This window comes from Parambassis ranga, chromosome 3 (assembly GCF_900634625.1).
Source record: "Parambassis ranga chromosome 3, fParRan2.1, whole genome shotgun sequence".
Classification (NCBI taxonomy): domain Eukaryota; kingdom Metazoa; phylum Chordata; class Actinopteri; family Ambassidae; genus Parambassis; species Parambassis ranga.
Window position 1 is genome coordinate 19,411,868 of NC_041024.1, and position 24,020 is coordinate 19,435,887.

The window sequence follows — 24,020 nt, forward strand, 5'->3', positions numbered from 1 at the left end:
CCTCTTTGTGAGACGTGCCCTGAATACCTCCACAGGATAGTGTCCAGGTGGCATCTTGATGAGATACCTGAAGCATCTCAACAGGACCATCGTAGTCTGCAGCAACACCTTTCAGCTCCTCTTCCTGTCACAGAGGGTGAGCACTGCAAAAAAGGGTTAAATTCACTCTTTTTATTTCTGTTTTTCAGATTCCACTCAGAGCTTCTGACCACAGGTTATGTTTGAACAGATGAGCTGGGAAATTGAGAGTTTAGCTTTCAGGCTCACTATCCTCTCTTCCAGAGTAGTAGCAGAAACCGCCCTGATTTAACAGCATGTGACCAACTCACTTTTCAAAGAGAGATAATGCACCATCTGATCACCAATAGTAATAATATTATTAGTAATCACCACCATCATGATATTGACTGACTGCCTCTAACAATGTCATTGTGTGGCATCACACAATGACAATTAAGGCTTCTCATTCAGATTCTGACAATAAAACCCTGTGGTCACTTCACAACAAGCAGCTCTTTGGAAATATAATGGCAACATGGGTTTCATTAAAGGGAGCACCGTCAGGAGCAATGTCAAAAATTAGCTGATTTTGGGGACATTAGTATGCAGCTCATTAATAGTAATTAAGATCAGCCAACTCTTTGCTAGCAGGCTAATCCACAAATTCTGCTGATATAGGCCCAGATTCAACAGAACTCAGTTACAGCATGTTGCTGGCCAATTACAGGTCCATCCTATCACCATAACTGGACCCAGAGGGATAAAACTCTCGGCCTAATCTGTGTTTTAACAAGCAAAACTTTAAACTTGTTAAGCACTGTACACTCTTTACTTACACTTCAGTATAACTGTAGTTTTTGCCTAATTCATTTGACAGCAAACCAGTGAAGAATAAATGTTTTGCATTCTTTTTGATCCTCTTGTAGTGGGAGTGTGTTCAGTAATAATCCCTTTTTATTACATTCTCACCATTTTCGCTTTTTTGTGTTTATTTTGGGCATCCCTTCTGAGTGGGAGAAGATAAAGACAAAATGAGGAGGGAGATACATTTATTTGTAAGTAAAGCCAATAATACATATGACACCTGATGTGACGAAAAGAGGAGCTACGGAGAAAAGCTTAGTCTAAGAAGTGGGCAGAGAAAAATGAAGTGGGTTTAAGAAGCAGAGAGTGAACAAGAGAGGTTTCAGAAGGATGAGAGGATGATAGCAGCTGAAATGATGGCCACCCATGCACTCTAATACGAGGCACAAATGGATCTGCCTTTTATCCTGGCAATGCACACACCATCCATAAAGCCCTGTCAAACCAGAGAGGGCAGCTCATTTATGCTTCAAACATACGCGTCCAGACACACACAGGTGGCAAGCTCATCTGTGCTGCTGTTTATTACCATTATCACCAGACGAGAGGAAGCGAGCGAGCGCCCGGTTGCATTTCGCTCCTTGACGCCCATCATCATCGTCTGAGTCTCAGGTGTTTATCGGGCTGTCACTTCGGAGGAGGCCCAGCAGGCATCCCGACACTCTTTCCTTCATCATCCCCTCTCCTTTGCCCATTCGATCTGTCGCTCTCCCTTGTTGTTTCTATCCCTTTCTGCTCTCATGACTGTTTTGTCATTTTTCTATTTTCTTACTCTTATTTTCATGGCGCCTCCTCCTCTCCTCACAGAGCTTTTTTTTCTTTTTTTACTTTCTTCTTATACCCATTTGTTTACTGAGGTGACAACAAACCTTCTCACTTCCCCATTATTTGCTCAATTTTTAGCTCACAGATCTTTTTATTTTCTTGTTCATGTGGTTTCAAAGGAGGAAGTGTGCCTGTTAAGCATTTAATGATCTAGGAAGCTGTTTTTCCTGTGGTTTAATCACTCCCCGGTGCATTTTTATCACTCAGGTAAAACATCATGGGTCTAATTTAAGTGTTGTGCTTATCAAAATTCAGCTACTGGGCCATTTTGGTGCCCATTATTTTGAAAGGCAATTACTGCGCGTGATAATTATGTTAATGGACAATTAAGAGAGCCTAACTTTATCATGGTATAATTGGGGATCGACTGAGCTCACGTTGGCAGCTATTAGGGGAAAAAGATTGTGCATGAAGCTGTACACTATGACTTCACTTTATTTAAAATCTCGCTTCAAAGGGTTTGTAATTCCTGATGCAGGCAGCAAATAAGGATGAAACACCGAAAAGTGTTTTTGTTTTGTATGACACATTTACAAAGTCAAGCTGATATATCCATTTCTGTTTAGAGGTAGACCTTGCCTTCTCACAGGTATTTCCTTTGCTGTCACCCAACTTGATGTGCTGTTGTACCTTTTCCAGCCAGAGCCAGCACCCCAACTCTCCACCACATGGCTGCAGCAGTGTGAGATAAAGGCCCCGTTCACACTGGAGAAAGTCAATCCAGCTGGAGTGGGACTGAATCCGAATAGCCAATAAACTGGATACATTCAGACCTATTTTTTAAATCTGGCTATCACGTGTCCTTGCTCAATCCGGCTTAATCCGGCTTGTTTGTTGTCCTCCAAACCACTAGGTGGCACCTTGTGATATACAGAGTCCATTCAGGCTACAGTAGGACCACGTGTGCGCATGTGTTGTGCGTTTTTTTTTCTTTTGTCCCGTGGCGCTCGTTCTTCCTTTGTAGCCCTGTCGAAAATAAACTCAGGGCAAAGCTGTCATAGTTTGACCGTTGTTTACATACAGCTTTTGTACACGACCCGGACACTGTCTCTGTGAACCGGAAGTATCATGCCGCTAGTGAGATTCGCTAGCCGGATTTGCATTCAGACCTGAGCCACATTTAAGCCAATCCGGCTAGATCCACCTCTGAGAGGTGGATCAAGATCTATTTTTATATTTTCGGATTCTGGATATATCTAGATACGGCTCGAATCCCGCTCTAGCCGGAAGGATTTCCCCAGTGTGAACAGGATCAAAGTGGTATCTCTTTGCTGGAGATGCTTCGATATATACCCCCCCTTCTTCCTGTATTTGGTTTTCTAATGTTTTGTTAAATTACAGGGGAAAATCTTGGTGTAATATCATGGAACAGATGGTTTTCCATTCCTTTTGTTTTTTTTCCAGTGGTGTGTTTATTTGCTGTTCATTAAACTTTTACATTTTGTTATTGACCTTCATTGAAACAGACTTATTTTTCTCTGAAAGTAAGAGTTTGTTAAGGAACAAAGCTGCAGTTCTATGAGAAAAAGTCAACAAGCAGTTATTTGCTGTAACAGTTACAAAATACTCAGTTTAATTATAAATGAAATAAATGAAGTTTTTACTTTAATACACAACATTGTAGAAAGGAATTAATTTAGCATTTTAACAATGCCTAAAATATTCCAATACCGCATTTTAATCTGTTACTCATTTCACACATACTTAATTAACTACACTGGGTTACTGCAAATGCACTTGTTTTGTTAGTTTCATCAGATATTAAGCAAATGTAACATATAAAAGTAAATCTTTGTCCCTATATTCATCTGTTGAGCCTCTCTCTCTTCACCCTCAATTTAGTTTTTCTTCAGTCGTGCCATCATTAATCTTCTTTCTCTAAAGCTGTCAAATCCCCACCTCCACCTTTTTAATTTTAATGCCTCATCCTCTCCTCCTCCTCTATCCTCTTTTTTATCCTTTCAACTGCCCCTCTTTCCTGTTACACATTTCTTTCTCTCTGTTTTTCTATTTTTTTACATTTCTCTCATGGTTTGTAGGGTTGAGATGAAGTTATTTCCCTTCTTCTTTCTTTGGCCTTTTTCTTTTTTTATGTCATTTATTTCATTCATTCCTCAAAGTGTCTCACACAGGTATCTCACATTCAGTTTTACCCTTTACATCCTGCTATCTTTCTCCCATCCTCTAATCCTCTTCTGTGTTTCCCTCTGTTTCCATCTGTTCTTTCTCCTTGTTTCTCTTTTTTCTCTGTGGGTCCCAAACAGCCCATGTGGGGAAGAAGCATTTGCTGCCAGTGTGTCTCTTTTACCTATTTCTCCACTTCTTGTACGCTCTCCCAATCCCAGAGGTTTCAGATTCTTGTCTTCCTCTTTGCTTCTCTCTCCCCTGTTCTGTATCCCCTAACCGTGCTCCCCCCTCTCGTTTCCTCTGCCATCCTTCCTTCTTCGTTCCCATGCTCCCATGGGTGCAGGTGGTAGAGGATGACGTTTTGCTTTGATTGCTGCATGGCTGCAGGCGTTCCCGGGGCAGAGTAGCTGTGGAGCTTCAGTCTGCTGGATGTAGTGGTAAATAATCCCGACTGGGGAGAAAGGAACAGAGAGAAGGCAAAGAAGGAAGTGAGTGAGTGTGTGTGTGTGTGCATGGTGAGGGAATAGTGAGTGTCGATAGGGAGCTTGATTCAGAAGGGAAGTGTTATTACCCATCTTCTCTTTAGGTTGATGACAGTGCGGTTTTGACTGTATAGTTTCAGGAGTAGTGGATACATCACAAAACACTACACACATCAATATTTTTACAATTCTGTCTTTGAATCTGTGCTGTTAGTTAAGTGACAGTCTTGACATGGTATTTATGACTCAAACCCATCATTTAAAGACAGTTGCATAGGTTGCAGTGTCATGGTTTAGAGACGTAATGAAAGATGAATGATTTTTGTGACATTGTCGTACTGATTAACATTCACAACAGTGCTGTTTGGGATGCACTAAGAAATGTTTTATTCATCAGTCACTCACAAGCAAAGTCATCTTAACGCTAATCAAATGGCAGAGAAGAATAGACTTTAAGGTGCCAAGATTTGGATGTTTTGATAGAATATTCACAGGGTTGCCTACCCCCTGCCTTTGACAAGAGTTTGAAGGCTGTTTAAGGAGACACAGTGTTTGCATTAATGAAGTATAAATAAATGTCCTTTTAGCAGCATGGTTACCTTTATAGTTTGAACCTAGAGAAAAGTTGTTCAGAATACATTACCAACATGTGTGAGTAATTTCCATTTCCACAAACAAACAAGGCTGAAACACTTACAGATACAACTGGCAGCAAATACACTCTTTAATCTGTAATAGCACTCAGTAGAACCAAACATGATCCTCAGTGTGGACAGCTTCAGCCGTGGTGCAGCTGAAGAACTGAGGTGGGTATAGCTGAGCTGTCACTCATAGCAGTCACTACTTTAATGCAGAACTTAAATAGATTTAATGAATGAATGGGTAAATGTAATCTGCCTATTGTTTTTTGAGATTTTGAGATGAAATTTGAGATTTTACCATGGAGGTTCATGTGTTGACAGTAATAAAGTATGGACGAAGCTTCCATGATGTTGCCCACAGGTTTCAGAAGCAGTCAAAATATAATTAAAACAAGTGACAAGCAAATACAATAAAACCCAGGCTGTGAACATATTTCTGCTGTAAAGTGTCCATTTTAACATGGGGGTCAATGGGAATTGACTCGTTTTTGAAGCCAGGCCCTAGAGGTTGCGGTATGAACTGCAATATTGCCACTTCGGTTTACTTAAATGTCTATTCAGTAACATGAAAACCAGTTTCCTGGTGGAAAGTCTATTTATTGATGGATCATACACAGATGGGAATGTGTACATTGAAATAGACTTGAAAAAATTTCCTTTCTGTCTTCTGATTGTCCTCTAAAATGTGATTCCCATAATGTGACTGCATATTTTTTTTATTACACAGTAGAAATGTAAAGAGTGTAGAAATATAAAGCTTCTAAATATTTCAAATGTTATTTTCCCTGTTTAGTTGTTCATTCCTAAATACTATTGTGATCATTTAAATTTGGCAACATGAGTTTTATCTTTTATTTTGCATAATATTAAACCCCTAAAGGACTGAAATGGAATATAAAAGGACAAATGTTAGTACAGTGAGGATTAATTGTGTGCATAGCTCACATTTTGAAATAAGTAATTGTAAAATATCTTTCTTGTCCTTAATCGAGAGAGTATTCATTAGGAGTGCTTTGGTTGCTAAATCAAAGCTTTTCTCAAAGCCCAGAGTCTTGAACTGCATAAACATACAGTTAGTATAATAAGGTGGTTTGATATTCAAATGAATGCCCTTCCAAAATTCCTGGCCAGGATCAGGCAATGTGACAGAATGAGATCAGAGGAGGTATACAATAATGACATGAAAACCATCCAGTGTAAAAGCCCACATCATATGGAAAGAAGAGGCACTGTGCAGACCACGAGCTTGCAAACAGAGATGAAATAGACATTCCGAAGCATTCACAGTTTGTGGTATTAAAGTGTCACACAGAAAGCTTCATTTTAGACATTCTTTTGCATGACACAGTATGTCACACAAACAATGTTATATACGGAATCCATGATAAAGACCATCCTAAATATTATTATTATTATATTTGTATTAAGTACAGATGCTGTAGATGGAATTTGTATACAGATTTCTCTAAAACGTGGTACAATATATCAGGCTTATGAGGCGTCATACCTTGACAGATCAGCCATAAAACAAAATAAAGAATTTTTTTTGTTAAACATTAAAGAATTCTTTAGTTGCTGAAGGGCAATTGGCCGAGGTCACTAAAAAACAAAGAAAGAAAAGAAAAGAAAGCCTCAAGCAGCGTCCTCATATCCTGACCCTCAGTATATGATGTGTCCGCATGAGGTAAGTGTCTATTCAATCTGTACAAAGTTTTCTGTAAGGTCATTCTTATTAGGACCACTGGAAGATGTTTTGAAGAGCATTCTTTTCAAAATAATGACAAACTGATTTGTAAAGAATCTAAAAAAAAAAAAAACATGCCAACAATTGCTGCCATCATACTGCAGGATTCTTGATATTGTCAGAACAGCATTCATGTTGACCTAATGGTCATGTCAGTCAAATGGATTTTTATTAACCTTTACATGTCCTTATAGTTTATGTCATTTTCATGTCAATTTCTTCAGTTGTTGAGAAGCAGACTGAGGAATCAGCAGCCCTCAGCACTCAGCCATACATGTGAGGTACAGCTAGCAGAACGTGCACTCACTGGAAGTGCAAAGAATGCTTCTCTCTCTCTTACATTAACTTCTCTGTGGACACTGTTGACAAAAGAATCTGTGTGTTCTCAAGCCAAATGCTGCGAATGAACAATCAGGTTAAACAGCTGCTTCAAGCATGGGGCACTGCCTTTAAGGCTGGCGATGCTTAAAGCAATGCAAGAGCCAGCTTCATTAACAAATCTACAATGGATGGCGTTATGGAAAAAGGGAGGCAGCAGTCTACATCCTACACCCAGCAGCTATGCCACCCCGGCTGATGAACTCAACAGTTCCTTTGCCAGGTTTGCAGTGTGAATCACCGCCTGAGGAGCTGCAGACACTTCCACAGCTTACACATTAGGTGAGACATGTCCTGCACTGTATCAACTCTCAGGCTACTACAAGAGTGTGTACAGTGTGTGTGTGTGCTGTCCCTGCACATGTCAAGTCTGTGTGTATTTGATACCAGAAAAAACACAAAATGTCCACATGGCTTACAGCAGTACTCTAAGGTGACTAACAGTCTGGTAACACTGGTGTTTTTTGGGAAGTAGTGTTGCTTTATAAAACTCCAATTAGAAATACAAGGCATCACTGATTTCCTTGCAGAATCACTGCATCTCAGACAGGAATTCAAAGAGGTCCAGAGGTCACTGTGTAAAGAGGGGTCCACACAGGGGCCGCAGCTGGCCTCTCATCAGCTCAACACAAACATCGGCTCAGTTTCTTCAGAGAAAGACGAGGTCACTGGAAACAACACAAGAGGTTTTGCTAGGTAACACTTCGCCTCACATGTTTCCTCTCCTTCTCTTCTAAGTTCAGATGTGACTTAGAAAGACCTCCTCATTACTTTGTGATTGTTTTTCAGCTCTCTGTCTATTTGCATCTCAGCCAGGTTTGACCCAGCATAATTTGGGAGTAAACAATAAGTATTTGATAATCTCCTGTGCTGGTGTTACCTGAGAGGTGTCTGCCTGGTGTACTGTTTATAGCAAATGTGCAGAAAGGTCAAAGACAGATGTTTTGTTGGAAGCAGCAGCAACTAAGCTTTTTTAACAGGGTTCTGTTAACTGATTTCTACATGTGATGTGAAGAACCTGTGGGGGCAAGACTCTGGTATCAGAACCTTTTTGACTTCTTGTCAACACTGATCAAGGCTTGTCATGTGACAAACAATTGTCACCTCAGTATCAACTGTTTGATCTCTCTCCCCATAGGAAAACTGTCATATTATCTCCATATTGTATGTCAGGACTGTGAATTTTGCTGCTTCCATTTCATAACAGATCAAATTGCCCATGAGCTCACACATTAAGACTAGTTAATAAGTCCCCCTTCTCATCTGTAAGGAACTTACGAAAAGGTGTATTTGCTGTCTCAGTTTGTTTGCTGCAAGTACTTGCTGGATTTGTTCTGTACCCTGTAAACCCCCCCCCACTCCACCACTGCTGTCACATGCCATTCCACATATGAACCATTAATGTGTGAATGCTGTTTTTCTGACTCTCATTCGGCTCGTCCACTCACAGCTGCCTGCACCTCATCTGATTTTTTTTTTTTTTTTACCGGGAACTGTAACATTTTTGTGTCAGGATAGGTGTGATTATTATAAATTGCTAATTGATTATTTAATTAAAGATGTGATTATTTTCATTTTCAAGGACTCATGCTTAACCAAATCAGAGTGCTCTCACGACTGAACTAGTTGTCATTGGCAGCATTAAAGCTACTAACACAAATTCCAGCCAACATAAATAAGCAGCTGCTCTTATTTGCAATGTTCCACTTCACACGCTGAGATGAGGACATTTCAGCACTGTGGGGCAATTACACAAAAGATCAGTGTCATATTTTATCACAATATCATCCATGTTAATCAGCAATTAACCTTGTGCACCACTCTCTGTGTACACCTGCTGCTCTACCACTGCAGTGTACACAGTGGTTTGGGCCTTCTAGAAACTGGAGTTAAAATCTAAATGTGCCAAAAGTAAATAATATATTTACTACAAAGCATAAATGATGAGCCTTTTTAAAAATGTATTTCAGCAAATACAACTGTAAGCATTAAAGGATCTGTTGACATCATCATACAGCCGATTCATCATGCAAAATATTACTGAAAGCAAGTTCAAGATGAATATGTTAGAAATTTCTTATTAATACCAAAATTAATAATAAGTAATTTTGGGTCTTGTTGCATTGTTTAGATGGACCACATTAGACTGAAGGCCACCCTCTCTGCTTGTGTCAATGCTTTCTGGTTCTCACACTGCCAACCTCATTCATCTGATACTCAGTTACAGGAAATTCTGAAAAGCATCCAGTAATGTTCGCACCACTCTTTCTGTGCAGCATTTTAGGTTTTGATGAATTGCCTGTAAAAGCATACTTAGAATAGTATTTTTAACATGTCACTTTTGTGCTTGGTTTGATCTCCTTCACTGTAAAATGTTGTGTTTAGTGTTCATGAAAGAAGCTGCAAAGGACAGTGAGATGTGATGGTGTTCGATTTTTACTTTCAGTAACAACCAGCCTATAATAGCAGCTCAGACTCTGACCGGGACACAGACCCAAACATAAAATTACATAAAACACAGGCCCTGGGGAAATGTAAATCCAAAATGGAGCTTTTACAGTGTAATGTGACTTTACTGTCGTGGGCGGCCATTAATTTTCATTGCCAACAACCATTTGAAGGCACTTTAGCTTTCGAGTTTTACATGCCACTGGTCCAGTGTCAGGTTGGGTGAGCAGGGTGAGGGGACAGTTATGTGATGCTCATGAAAGATTTGACCATTCTGAACAGTTCTGGGGCTCTCAGTGTAGTGACTTGAACAGAGGTTGTAGAAATTATGTCCAATCTATGCCTGGTAAAACTTTCAAATAAAGACAATACACAGCAAATTCAGTAGAGACTGTTCTGAAAATATGAGTCAAGCTTACATCTACATCTTTGTGCATAAGGGGGCCCAGTTGCTTTGCAGCAGAGACAGAAGGATTTATGAGGCAGCGGCGGGCTGTAGAGTCGCTTTATGAGCTGGCAGCCGTCTTTTGTAGGCAGGTGCTCAGCCATGTTTTTACTGCCGGTTCTCTCCTCCTCCTGCTCCTCCTCCTCCATCCCCCGCCATTCTGGCAAACCCTTGAGTCCTCAGCAAGGACAATGGTAAGTCTTTCCCATTTGTGTGTGCACATGCACTTATACATTTAGGTATGCACAAGAGGATGTCTCATATATTGAATGCTCACTCTATTCAAAAAAACTGACATTAGAAATGCACCAGTGATACACAGACAGCATTGTTGAATGTGTAGGCCATGTGGCACAGGAGGAGGATTCAGCTCTTTTTATGTCTGTCACCTATTACATCTAACCTCAGTTTCTTATCTTTATCTGATGTTCCCTAAACATACATTTTATGTTTGACACTTTACAGATGACAGATGGAGGATAAAGGACAGAGTGAGTAGAGAATTATTAAAACTGTGGACCAGAGACAAACTTTAGGCCAGCAAACCTCTCTGCAGGACTGGCTGCTGTGCCTTGTTTTGATTTTGGCAGTGCATTGCTGTTTCTAATGTCCTAGTTTAGAGAACTTAAGGACCTGTTTTGTTTGAACTGGGAAATGGACCAAATGCTGGTTTGGAGAGGTTATTTAAGTACTTTTTCTGTGTCGGTTCAACTTTGTAAAGTAAAGAGGACACACAATTTTCTTCATAAACTGTGGCATTTGTATGCAATTAAGCTCCCACGTGGAATGTGTTTTGGTTACTATTAAGACAGATGCAACTGCTGTGAATGTAATTTCCGTGCATTAGGAGAGAGAAGGGAGAGAGAGCAGGTGCAGCCAAAGGACGCTGATTCACAATGGGTCTGTGATATCACTAAATGTTCAGTGACAAAGAGTTTGAATTATGTCGTTCAAATCATGCACTTTATGAAATGTGCTCATGAAAATATCGTTCAGCATTGTTGACTTAATTTAGGGGACACTTTATAAAGAAAATGATCATGAGATAAACTGTAAATAGTAAATCATAGAGCTGAAACCCAAGGAAGGAGTAAGGACACTCACCACCTCATTAGTTTATTGTCTAGGGTAATTTAAAGCAGTTGCTTCGGGTCCAACATCGTCACACTCTGTTCAGAGTGTGTACTTGCCAAATGGTAGGTGATTCGGCACGCTCTCAATGGTCTGTGGAAAAGCAGGGATAAGTTATAACCCCATTCAATGGGTCAGCTGCTCAGTCAACATTAGCTGAAATTTTGAAGCTGTTTCCCCTCCACACCTTAGGAGCACACATAAGAGATAAAACATCATTTCCATTCATGCTCTGCTGTTGACATATTTTTCTTCTTGAACTGATTGATGGATGGCATCATGAGACAACAGAGACAGAGCATGCTGTTTTTTTTAATATCCTTTAATGAAGCATTGTCTTTAATGCACCATTGCACCAACAGCATTATTTACAGACTTGGCAGGCCTTACAAGTGCAGTCAACTCCTCCATCAGTGACGTGATTTAACTTCTTGGCCATTTTCCATGTCTTGGCTCACAGATGCAAATACTAATACCACTGAAATTCAAACTGCAAACAAATATTATTCACATTTCATGTGACAAATGACAAAAAATACTAATATTTCATTTTCAGCATTTTTTTAAGCAAGAGGATTTACTAATTAAATGTCATTCATATTTTTCAATAAAAACCCTAATCGGCACAGGGGGCAACATGTTAACATATGAATGAATTGTTGACTGTACTATTTTGAAAAAAAAAAACAAAAAACTGTCCACCCCTCCCCACACCAGTTGGTGTACTTTTGTCTGCCTTCACAGACATGTACATCCACTATTGGCCATTGTTCTGGTATAGGCTGGTCAAAGAACATGTGCTCTGTTGTTGAACCACCAGAGGACAGGTTTCTTACAACAGGTTTAAGATTAAGTCATAGAATGGGAAAACAAATGTTAATATTATCTGCTTGAGGTTGTAAGCCATTGTTCTTCTTTTCATCTACGGGTTAGAATAGAATTGGAATTTGCAGCAAACTCTCCTCTGTTGTCAACAAGGTACCTGCTGGTCGAAGTGTGTCAACCAGGTTAGACATGCACAGACAAGACGACTTTTGTTACCTTCTCCTCTCTGGCCCTTGTAAACCACACAGGGATGTGTTAGTCACATCAGCTCCATTGGCTGTCTCTAGGGGGGTCAGTTTGCTAAGTAGTAAACCTGTGTTCTGTCAGGTGTCATTAAGGTCCAGCGGGAGTCTGAGGGGACCTGTCACGCCTAGGAGTAATGGATGTCTTCTTCGCTGATTGCTAGCAGGGATGGAGTCAGCACAAACAGCAAATTAGAACTGACATCTTGATGGAGGCAAAGCAGGAGGCACAGCTGGTCACAAGTTAGACCAAGGGAGGGTAAGGTCCAGGAGAACAAGAAAATAAAAGGAGATAAAAGGAAAGAGGAGACGGGCCTATATAGACTAGGTGTAGAAATGCATTTTAATATTTGCTATTTGAGAAAAGTGACATCTTGAACATTGACACCAAAGGGCTACACACTGCTGATTAGCTCCTTCAGCAGCTCTCTGTGAAGTGCTTTTCTCTGGGTTCACATGAAAGTAGTTTGTGCAAAGACCATTACTCATTCAGTTTTCCTGCACTGATTTTCACATCTCATTTACAATGGATGATCAGCCATGATAATGAAACTGTGACGGAGTTGATGTCATCCTTGAAATGATAAGTTTGTTGTGATGCTCTCAAGAGAATGTATAGACATAATATAATAAATGTCTTTATTCTATCAGGTTCATTAAACATGGCCATTAGTAATGAAGGGCAGCAATAGTGCTGCATTGGGCAAAGCATTACTGTATCGTCGTCACTGCACCAACAACAGCGACCGGCAACAATTACAGCAACATTCTCAATCACTGCAGGCTAATAACAGAAAAAAACAACATCAGGGGAATCACTCAGTGTCACTCAGCAGCCTCAGGCCAGGATGAGCACAGGAGCTGACATTATGAAATAGATTAGATTTGAGACCAATTAAAAATGAATTGCTCGAAATGAGCGCTGACCCTCGCCGAATTGGATGCCAGTGATCTCATTAGGTTGGTTTCTCACTCAGTGCGAGCCAGCAGCTGGAGAACAGGCCCACCTGACACACTGTCAGAGAGGGAGAAAACCCAAAGGGCTGCTGCATGCATTGGGCTGAGCATTATACCTCCTCAATATATAAGGCATGTTTATGATCTGCTGCATGCCTTGTTGTGTTGTTGTGGATGTGGATGTGTGTAGATTTCATACTGTATGTGCACCAATGCATGGTGTGTATAAAATGGTACCACATACAGTATTCATTAATTTATATATTATTATTAAACATTTAATGCAAAACAATCTGTATTTGTCTTATGATCTAGATTGTTTTGTTCATTTTGTTCTCTGTATACAAACACAACCACCTGGGATGGCCAGCTGGTCCATGACAGGGTCTATAACAATGCATAGCAAATCCTTGCTGCCTCCATGGTTGTAATGCCACGATGTAACACCATATGTGGAAACCAGTTGCAAGGCAAGCTTTATTCGAGAATCTGGTTACATGTGGGAAGCAGCAGCACCGGGAGTCCCACTGGCTAGAATCAGTGTAGTGTATGTGTGTGTGTGTATGTATCAAAAATTTTGAAAAGCCAAAATGTCATGAATAAATACATACGTCTTGATCATGGTAAAAACAAACCCAAAAACATCACAACACAAGGAGACAGATGTGTTCATTAAAGCAGGTTTTACCAGATGCTTCCAAATAACATGTAATAAAAAGTGTATAAGCACATTTCTACAACTAAAATCATAAAAATTTACATTGCATTAGCACCATCTTCCACTTTTCCTCAATATGTTCCTCTTCTCTTTCTTCACTTGTGTGTGTGTCCTCATCTGTTTCCACCTCGTCAATCCCTTCTTCATATCTTCTCTCTGAATCGTGAGCAATTAGCTGCTTGTCTTCTCAGCAGACTGTGTTTTGATTGGTCATTAAGAGTCTGAGGCCTTCATTAGCAACACTGCCTTTATCACACAGAGGAAATTAGCAGATGTACAGAGAAGAGAGAGAAAACAGAAAAGAGGCTCAGAGAACTTGCGTCAGTACAGATGGTAATAGATCTGGAAAGAAAAAGTCAAGAAAAGAGCTGGATGAATCATACTGTATTCAGCCTGCCTCCCCAGGCAGCAGTGACACCCTGTGATCTCAGGGTCCTGGGTGCATAGCAAGGTTCCTTTCTTAATGGGTCCTCTCACTTAGAGCGAACATGCTGTGAAATTTTGATTAGTGTCTGAATTTTTGGTGTCAGACTTGAGTGGCAGTATAACTCTACATAAGGAACTTTAAAGTTTTAAAAACTCTTTAAAGTGTTTTAAAAACATTACATGACATTGAAATTTAAAAATAAAAAAACAGGATAAGAAACGTCAAAAACATCCTTTCACAGAACACCTGCATCAGAATTTTTTTTTTTCAGTAACAACTATGAAGCCTAATACTTACTGTAAAATTTCCTGTGGCCATTGTATCAGTAACCACACACACAAAATGTATTTTCTGGGTGGATTTCTCCCTTTACATTTCTCTGTGGATTTTTCATGTGGGACTTGCACTGATGGACATGTCTGTGTCCCCTGGGAATACTCCTAATGCACTTCCAAGGTCGTCTGCTCTCTCTCTCTAAGTAGCACAGAGTGGCAACAAGCCCTGACAGCATCATTGGCCCAACGGAACCTGCACAAGATGGTTCCCGCTCCGGGAAGCATAGGGCCATTAAAAATGGATAGATCAATATATAAGAATACACGCACCTCCGGCTGTCTATGCTAATTCAGAGAGCAAAGGGAACAGCAAAGGATAAGAGGTTGGCACTGAGGGGACATGAGATGAAAGGACAAGGGAAGGAAGGAGATTATGTGCAAAAAGGTAAAGAAAGAAGAGACCTTTGAGGACACAGGTTAGGGTAGAAAGGATGTTAGGAGACAAGGGGCAACAATTCAGTTAACACATCTCCAACCATAACCATGCAAAAAGGTCGAAGTCTGTTCCTGCAGGGGTTTTCTTTAGTTCAACTCCACCATTCGATTCATAATTAATGATACCTTAGAACAAACAGTGCACACTTTACTATCTATCAGCAGGTTACTGGACTTCTGTTTTATGTTACTTCTCTGCTAAAATTTAGCTGATGTAAAATCCAAAATGTATTATATAATTTTAACTCTGTAAGAAAAGATTGTGCAGCGAGCCAGTCATTATTGCAAAATTAAGCAAGGCGGGTGGTTCGGGTCTCCAACTTAATGTGATCATATTATCCCACTTATTACAATCATAATGGGACACACGCACACACACAGAAATACATGTTGAATGAAAGTCATCCAATTTGGATGCACTTCTGAGCAAACACAGCTGTTGTAAACAATCTGACTAGAAACTAGTAGTGTCCAGTTTTCATTAATGGCATGTAATAAAAACATTTATTTTAGTTGTGAGTGTTTAAGGTGTACTGGTGCAGGTAGGTAATGTTTTACAAGGGAACACTTTGTATCTTTTTAAGCAGCAATGGCTTGTGTGTGTGTGTGTGTGGTGAGTGCATATGCGCACTGTGTGATCTAAATCTGTTCAGTGTTGGGGGAAAAAAGGAGCAATTAGGCTTGAATGCTTGTTTCTGCTTTGTCAGACTTGACTATTAATAACCTCGGACCCCTTAAAATTATTTTTACATGCTGCTAATTTTCAACTGCAGAAAGAAAACACAGTGGCAACCAGATTACAGTATCACTTAACATATTTATTAGTGGTGTGCGTTATTGCAAATGCCCATAGGGAACTTAGGTTGTTTTTTTAAACATTTAACTAAACCATAAACTTAATAATAAATGTTACAAGCCCCATCCTCACATCATGAAATAACTGCACTTTCACTAGAGGATTTGGGGTTAGGGTTATTATTATATATCAGTTCAGCAGCAGGCACACTATGAAGAGCTGCAGCACTTTTTCTAGGAATTGTACTTTACAGATGCGCCTCTCACGTGGACACCTCTGTGTCCCATTGACAATAATAAAAAAAATGCTAAATATTAAGTTGAGCTGTAATTACTCTCTCTTCATTATTTGCAATCCAAAAATCTTAATGAACTCAGTAATGTATAATTGTATGAAATTAGCAAATAGCACTGTGCACTCTGGGTTTCCCAGACTCTCCATAGGATATGGCTAACAGACATTTTACATTTTTATTGCCTCATAAATATTCCTCACACAGTTCATGAATATCTTGCCCTGTGTTAATAGTCAGTAAAAGATCAATTAACATATCAATTCAGAAGACTCAGTGAGAATTTTCACCAGCAGTAGTGCAGCATGAAAAAAAAGTCCTTCTGTTCTTTCCTTCAGTCATAATCTGCTCGTAATGATCTTGTCAAAGTCTCTGCTTGCTGCTTGCCTTGTTTGAACTTTGACCAACTGGGCCACTTTGCATTTGAATTATTTAACACATTTCCAAGTAATTAGACTTCCATGATCAGTCTCTATCAGACGGACACTTATAATGGTCCATCAAACAGAAAGACAAAGTTTGGCACAATCAAATGAAGGTCGAAGGAATTGGTATAAAGCACCAGTTATTTTATGGTTTTGCCTTTGATGCAATAACTTGTTTAAAGAAAAAAATCTCACATCCACAGCAGGGCTATCAGTGTGAGTGAAATGAAAGAGGTGTGAGATGATTTGTACTGTATCCCTTTAGTATCTTTGAGAAGCAATGTCAATGCCATTTCTTAATCCACAGCTCAGTTGCGAGGCCACAGGAGCACTGCATTGTGATAAACTGAACTTTTCCAAAGACTAGAAGATGCCATTTAACAACCACTGGTGTTACCTTGAAAAGCTTTGCTCACCGTCTCTCACACCAAAAATTATGACTCTCCTACCTGCAGGTTAACGCCATTGACTGTTGAGATGAGAAGCTTGCTTATTACTTATTACTGCCACAGTGGCCACCCATGAAGAAAACCTTATGGCTAGCTTGATGTGTTTTGTTTTTAAGGAAGGAAAATAACTCTAGGGACAAACTTTTGACTCTGTTATTGCCACAAAGATAGACAGACAAATCTGTAAGATAAAATACATGTTTTATTGTCATCTTTTATCATTCTGTGATGTTTGTTGCCCTCTATTGGAACCTGCAGCATCAGGCTGTGGAAGGCTGGGACGAATAAGCAAAGTTGAAGGATATTTATGAAAAAAAAAAAAAATAAAAAAACAAGGGGAAAAAATAGAGAAATAATGGCAGCACATTGCATTTAATTGACAAAATATCAGTTTAGATTTTTTTTTTGATAACAAGAGATGCTATGCTGTAAATGTAAAAAGAGTTTCACAAATTAATGCAGTTTTAAAGACTATAAATAGAAACACAGAGCTTGAACTCGTGGTGCAAGCACTAATGTAATAGTGGCAAGAAAAACCTTCCATTTGACAGGAAGACCTGGAACATGACCAGACTCACGGAGTACCATCCTGCTGATGGAAGCCAGAAAAAAAGAAAAAAAAAGATGGGGAAAGATAGGTTTGATGAAGGACAGGAAGAGGGTGTGGGTAGAAAGAGGAAACAGGGAAGGGTAGAGAAAAGAGGGGTGAAGTTAGAGAGGGAGGGTGATGACAAGAAAAACGTGGTGGTGGTGGTGGTGGTGGGGGGGGGGGGTACAAGATGTGGAAGTATAATTGGGTCAGGGTAAACATAAGGCAGTAATGAGGAAAGATGGGGTGAAAGGGTGATGGTTAGGGGTACAGAGATGATCTGGCTAAGACGAGATCAGGTAAGGGTAGGGAGTAGAGATGACTGGGAGGACAATAGTGTGAGGCCAGATTATAGGCAGGAAAAGGTGGTGAGGATAGAGAGTGAAGAGGTGAGGATTTAAGGGTAGAGGCAGGAGAGCAAAATTAGGTGAGGGTAGAAACAAGCCTGGTGAAAGGAAAGGATGACGACAGATAAAAGATGGGGAAGGGGAGACAGTGGTGGCAGTAATAAGAAAGGGGGTAAAGACAACAGAGGGGAAATGGGAGAGGAAGGTGGGTGAGGGCAGGGAGGGGATACGAGGAAATGGGGAGAGAGTAGAGGTAACTAAAAATATAATCAGATAATGGAGATAAGTAACAATGGGGGTAAAGAACAGGGGGGTTGATGCTAGAGAGAAAATGAGATAAAGGGAAGTGAGAGGTAAATGAATGACCTGTCCACCTGGCACAAAGTGACACTCTAGTCAATATGTGAGGTCCCACCAGATGTGCTGCGGCACGTTTCAGAAGCTCCCCAGGAGCGACCCTCTGCTGTGCTCCACGAAGAACACACGCCAAGTTCAGGTCGCATCCAAAACCTCAAATCAATTGCACCAACCAGACCAAGCTGGCAGGAAGTCAGACACCAGAACAAAATACATCAGTTGGACTTAAGCTCATGAAAAAATACAATTAGCCAAATTAACTGTAAAGCCGCTGTTGTTACTTGTGTGTGTGTTGTCAGGCAACCTCAACTTTACCACAGAAATAACATGTTTACAGCCTGATACAACAAACCATTCTGGTTCTGATAAGTTCACTTGCTCTTTTATAACTCAATTGTTTTAATTATATTAGAAAAAAATGATGCGAGCTTGTTGCTTCCATGACTGCCCGCCCACCTCAGCTCCACTCACAGCCCACGTCTTTGTCTGTATTTGGACAAATGTGGGGTGAATCAATTATTCATTTTATGTCAATGTGTAAAAAAGGTTGTAATAGGAGCTGAGGCCTTCACATAGTATAGCGTGCTTGCTTGTGGCAAATAATGCCATGTTATCTGTGTGGATGTGATTACAGCTAATGTGATACCCAGTCATACTCTAACTTATGTTTTATGTCCTGTTTAATATTAGTGTATTAGAATGGGTACACTGATGGTGTGAAACTTAAATAAAACTTAACAGAAAGAGAAATGGGTATAAGTGACACAAAGTGAGCCTAACGCTCTGTAATGATGACACACAGTATGAAAGCCCTGACTCCCCCTGAGCATATTTACATAACCTGTTCTCCTTTTGACTGTATTCTCCTTCCCTTTACAACAGAAATGAAGTAATGCATTCTTGAAATATATATTGAACTTTTTGCTAAGCCTTCTCATATGTTCCCCGAGCCTTGAAAATCAGTGCAGGGGATGGATTCTTTTAATTTATTTGGCTGGGTGACTGTGACACACAACACACAGTGAAAAATGCAGGGAAAAGAAGAGCGTGTTTATGCATAATGCCAAGTTAGGAACAAGTGACACGACTTCACACCTACAGTTCTCTTGAGATGGGTTCTCTTCAAATAAACTTCACTTAGCGTTAGCTTGCACCTCAGACAGATAGGTGAAAACATAATTAATAGTCACTCTGTGGGTTGAAGTTACTGCCTGCTAAAAACTGCTAAAAACGCCAGAAATTTAAGAAATTAGCCTGACGTGCCATGAAATTGTAGTAGTGTACACCTTAGAAATGCAAATAGACCCACACTGTTTGTGACCCAGAATAAAGTCTGTTTTTCTAACAAGAAATAAGATGAAGCAAGCACAGATTAAACTGTTTTTTTCCTAGCCTAAATGAGGTGGCGCTGGTGTGACCTTGATCATGTGAGGCTCAAGAAAACACATTTTACATGCAACAAAAATAATGAAATACAACCCTCCTGCTCATCATAAATTAAATATAAAAACTACAAATTAACAAATTGAACATATTAAAAACCACAATTTGAACATAGCAAAGATAAACAAATTAAAATAATTTGTGGCGGTCTGACTCATAAAGCTGCAGCATATAGCAGCACAGTGCACGCAGATAACATGCCATCACATCCTCATCACGCCTGAGCCAGGAACAAATCCTCAGACTGCAGATCAAAACCACCGGCTCTGTGCTTCCTCAAAAACACTGCAGACCTGAAATGCGAAAAAACAACAAGGTTCGATCTGTTGATTGTGGCCAATTTTGGGACGTCCTAAACGGTGGCCTTTTCTGCATTCATCATATAGATTTATGATAACCAAGCATGAAAAAATAAATTATGCAGCACAGTGTGTCCATAAAAAGTAGAATAAATGAAAACAGTACAGGCCTGAAATACTAAAAAAAGAAGGTCTAGACCAATTTTTAGCTGTTTTATTCAGATACAGAATTGGAATGTTTGAATGTGGCATCACTTCTCCAGTTTAAAGCAATGAGGCCTAAACACAGTCTGTGATTAAGAATTCATCTAACAGGATGTCAGTAAGCTCATACAAACAGACTAGTGTACTGTACTTTGCTGTACTTTGTATCTCTTGCATCATGCTCATAGTTGCAATAAAGAATGCTCTCTTGGTATTATTTCATTGTAGACAATCCTATTGTTACATCCCTGAGGGCTGAAAAACCTGCTTTTGAAAAAAATCTCTTGCTTTTCACCTCAGCTCCGGCGTCTTTTTACAAACAGTCAGTAATTCCCTTTGATGATGCCAACACAAAGGTCTTTCCTTCAAAGTACTTATTCTGATTCTCTGTGGTTCAGACTAACTCATGTTTTGACATACTTTTCTTGCATATGATGATGGTTGTGTATATACACATTACAGTAACAACCTTGGCAAGGAGAAAACCAGCTATGCCGCCGCCGCCACCACCATCATCATCATCATCATCCTGACCTTCATAGGAATCAAATGAGATACAATAGCCTTGATTCTGAGCACACACTCACCATCAAAGCCAATGATCTATCTTGAGTGACATATCATTCTTGTGGGAGTGTCAATGTGCAGATTGTGGGTGATGCAAGCAGCCTGCAAGAAATGCCTCTAATATCTTGGTGTAGCCAAAGATGTATAAATAACATTATGTTCTATTGTCCACAGCAAGACATTTCTCAGAAATTCATTATGCTTTACCAAGATATGTTTGTTTGGTTAATGTCCTAATGAAATCATGTCAACACGGGTACTTAATACAAAGTGTCAGCGTTGCGATTCTGCAACATGATTACAGCACTAGAAAGAAAATAGCACCATTAGGATTAATTGTGTAAACACAACTTTGATCACCACAATCATCTCACTGCTACATACATCACTCTCCATCTGGTTACACTAACACACATGCCCGGTCTCTAAATGCACAACACATCTACATCGATCAGACATTTTTTGTGGAAAAACATCTGCGTGTGCTGGTTTAATGACCTGCTGTACTAATGGTTTGTGTTCCGTCTGACACACATAAAAACACGAGCAGACACCGTAACAAAAATGCATCACTATTTTATCGTGGAGTGTGTGTGCCATTAAGTGGCAAAGAATGTCATTTTTGCCATCTGCCGGAAAGAACCCCGGTGGATAATAAAATTAGATGTAATTAGCCATCACATCACACCAATCTCCACAATATGTGATGTTTACAGGCTGAGGCCAAACATTTAGGAGCAGAGGCTTTGGCGGGTTTCTGAATGTTTCACAGCTAACCACAGCTTGGTTTCTGCCCTTAGTTTTAAGAATCAGTTCTAAAGGTTAAATGCTAAAGTCCATGGGGAAGGAAACAAAGTTACAATTTCCCCATCGCACAGGAGAAGAAACAGAAGTCACAAAGTCACTTATACAGACACAATATTTTCCAAATATTGCCCTTATTCAAAAAAGACCCTCTCTATGTTTTTATACATAAAACTTTGTGCATAATACAGCTGCTCATGAGTGGAGCAGCTACAGTATTTTTGCTTCTTCCTGGATCCTTCCATTGGTGACAGACTTGTGTGAATGTAACACAATCACTCATTTCTTCCTTCACTCACTTTCTGGATAGATAGATACTTTATTAACCCCCGGGGGGGCGTGCATCTCTGCTTAAAATAATTTAGTGGTGTAAACACAGATGCTTAGGAACATAACATTAATATTAGTCAGAACTGACTTTTATAACTACATAGATTTAAAAATTCAGCGCAGCTACTCACAGTTGCTGTGAAAGAAAATCTCTATACTGAAGAATTTGTAAAAACATGACACTTTTTCAGTGTTTTAGTATTGTTGTTGTTGTTGTTCTACAAAAACTCCTAGAGACAAAATCAACAAAGACAAGACACTTAAAATAGTACTTAGCAGCAACAAGCTGAGAAAAAAAGAGATGTTCATGTATAACACAGGGAACATTTCACATAATTTGCAGGCAATCACTATAAATAAACCACATACTACAAAGCAAGTACTTAAACAGTTACATCAGAGAAAGGGATCATCAGCTTTGCCACAACAGATGGCCCATTATTCACTTTAAAAACAGCCTCATGAAGGTGACAAAGTGTGGCAATGGTAACTGCTTGTAAATGGCTGTCAGCCATCTATGCCACTTGCTATACTTAATGCTGGGGTTTGCACAGATCTACAGAAATGCAAAAATAATGAAAGGTTTCATCTCGGGCATCGGTGTAATGGAGCAGAATGTTTTCATCGGTGTAGAAGTGACTGCACTTGGACTAATGCTGCAGTACTGAAGCATGGCAACAAGGTGGAAATTAGAAACAATGAGACCAAAGCGACAATAAACACAATACATTTAACTTAATCAGCTTCAAATGTCTTTTGACAATTATAACATAAAATTTTCCACTGCAATGATGAGACCACTCAGTAACAGGTTTGGTGTAAAGCAGTTTTTTTCTTTGATATTGCTGGCTTTTGATGATGAGAAAAAATAAAGGTTGTCCTTTTTTTTGCCCTTTTATCACAGCCCTGCTCCAATAAAAATGATCACAGATGAAAATCCTAGTGTTGGATCAAGCTGCATTGGAGCCACCACTGGCTCTATGGATGCTAAAAACAAACAAACCAATAATGTTCTGCTTGACCTCCACATGTTAAAGTGTGGAGCATCACACCTACATTGATACAGCAGGACTGAAATTCTGGTGTAATATTCATAAATATTGCTATTTTGTTTGAATCTTGATCTCTTGAAATCTTGAGATCTTGAAATAAGGCTGATTCAGCACTTTACCACACACAGAGTGGCAGTTTGCATCAAAACACATAGAAGTACGGTTAATTTATTTTTCTTTATTCGGAACAAAAATCACAGACCTTCAGAGACAAATGAATCTACACACACACACACATGTCCACTTCTGTTGTTTTGGAAAAGGCCAACCCAAAGCTATGTAGGCAAACTCACCAGCCTGCCCAGCAGGAAGGTTCATGGCTCAATCCCCAAGCCTCTCTCTAATCTCCCAGTAATACTGCTTGAGTCATGATAAAACAGCTCTGACGGAGGCAAATCCTGTTATCAGGGGTGGGGGCGGTGGCAGCCGTTGTTACAGGTGGTGAATGAGTTCAAGAAATGAACCGGAGTGTGGATTTTAGGATTAAACACACCAGCATGGCGTCTGAGAGGTAAAACACGAAGCTGTGCGTGTCCTGTTACACATGTACTGTAAAACAAAAAACAAACAAAAAAACAACACATTTTCACTGTCTTCTTCTTTTTCTCTTCATCTCACACTTTTACACACACACACACACACGTTTTACAAGCGAAGGCCCACAAGTACAGTTCAAGGAGGTTGGCTCCTAATGGAAATGCATTTCAGCTGCGGCCACACCTCATCTTCTATATAGCTTTTTCATTCAAAAGAGGGGCTCTTTGACTAGAGGAATACAGCTTTTGTAAGCTTTTGTTCCAACACTCTCATCTCTTAGAAGGACACATTAGCCCTTTATCTTTTAGAGAAATGCTGGCACATTATTTCTGCTTTATCCTATTTCATATTGGTCTCTCGCACTCAGATCTAGTCAAAAGACATATGAGAAAAGCTTTATATGATCCTCTCTTTTTGTGTAACTTGTTGCCTGTTAGATAGAAAATTTATACAGAGGAACAGACCATCATATAGGGGATGTATTGGGGCTATTGCAGGTTAAAGA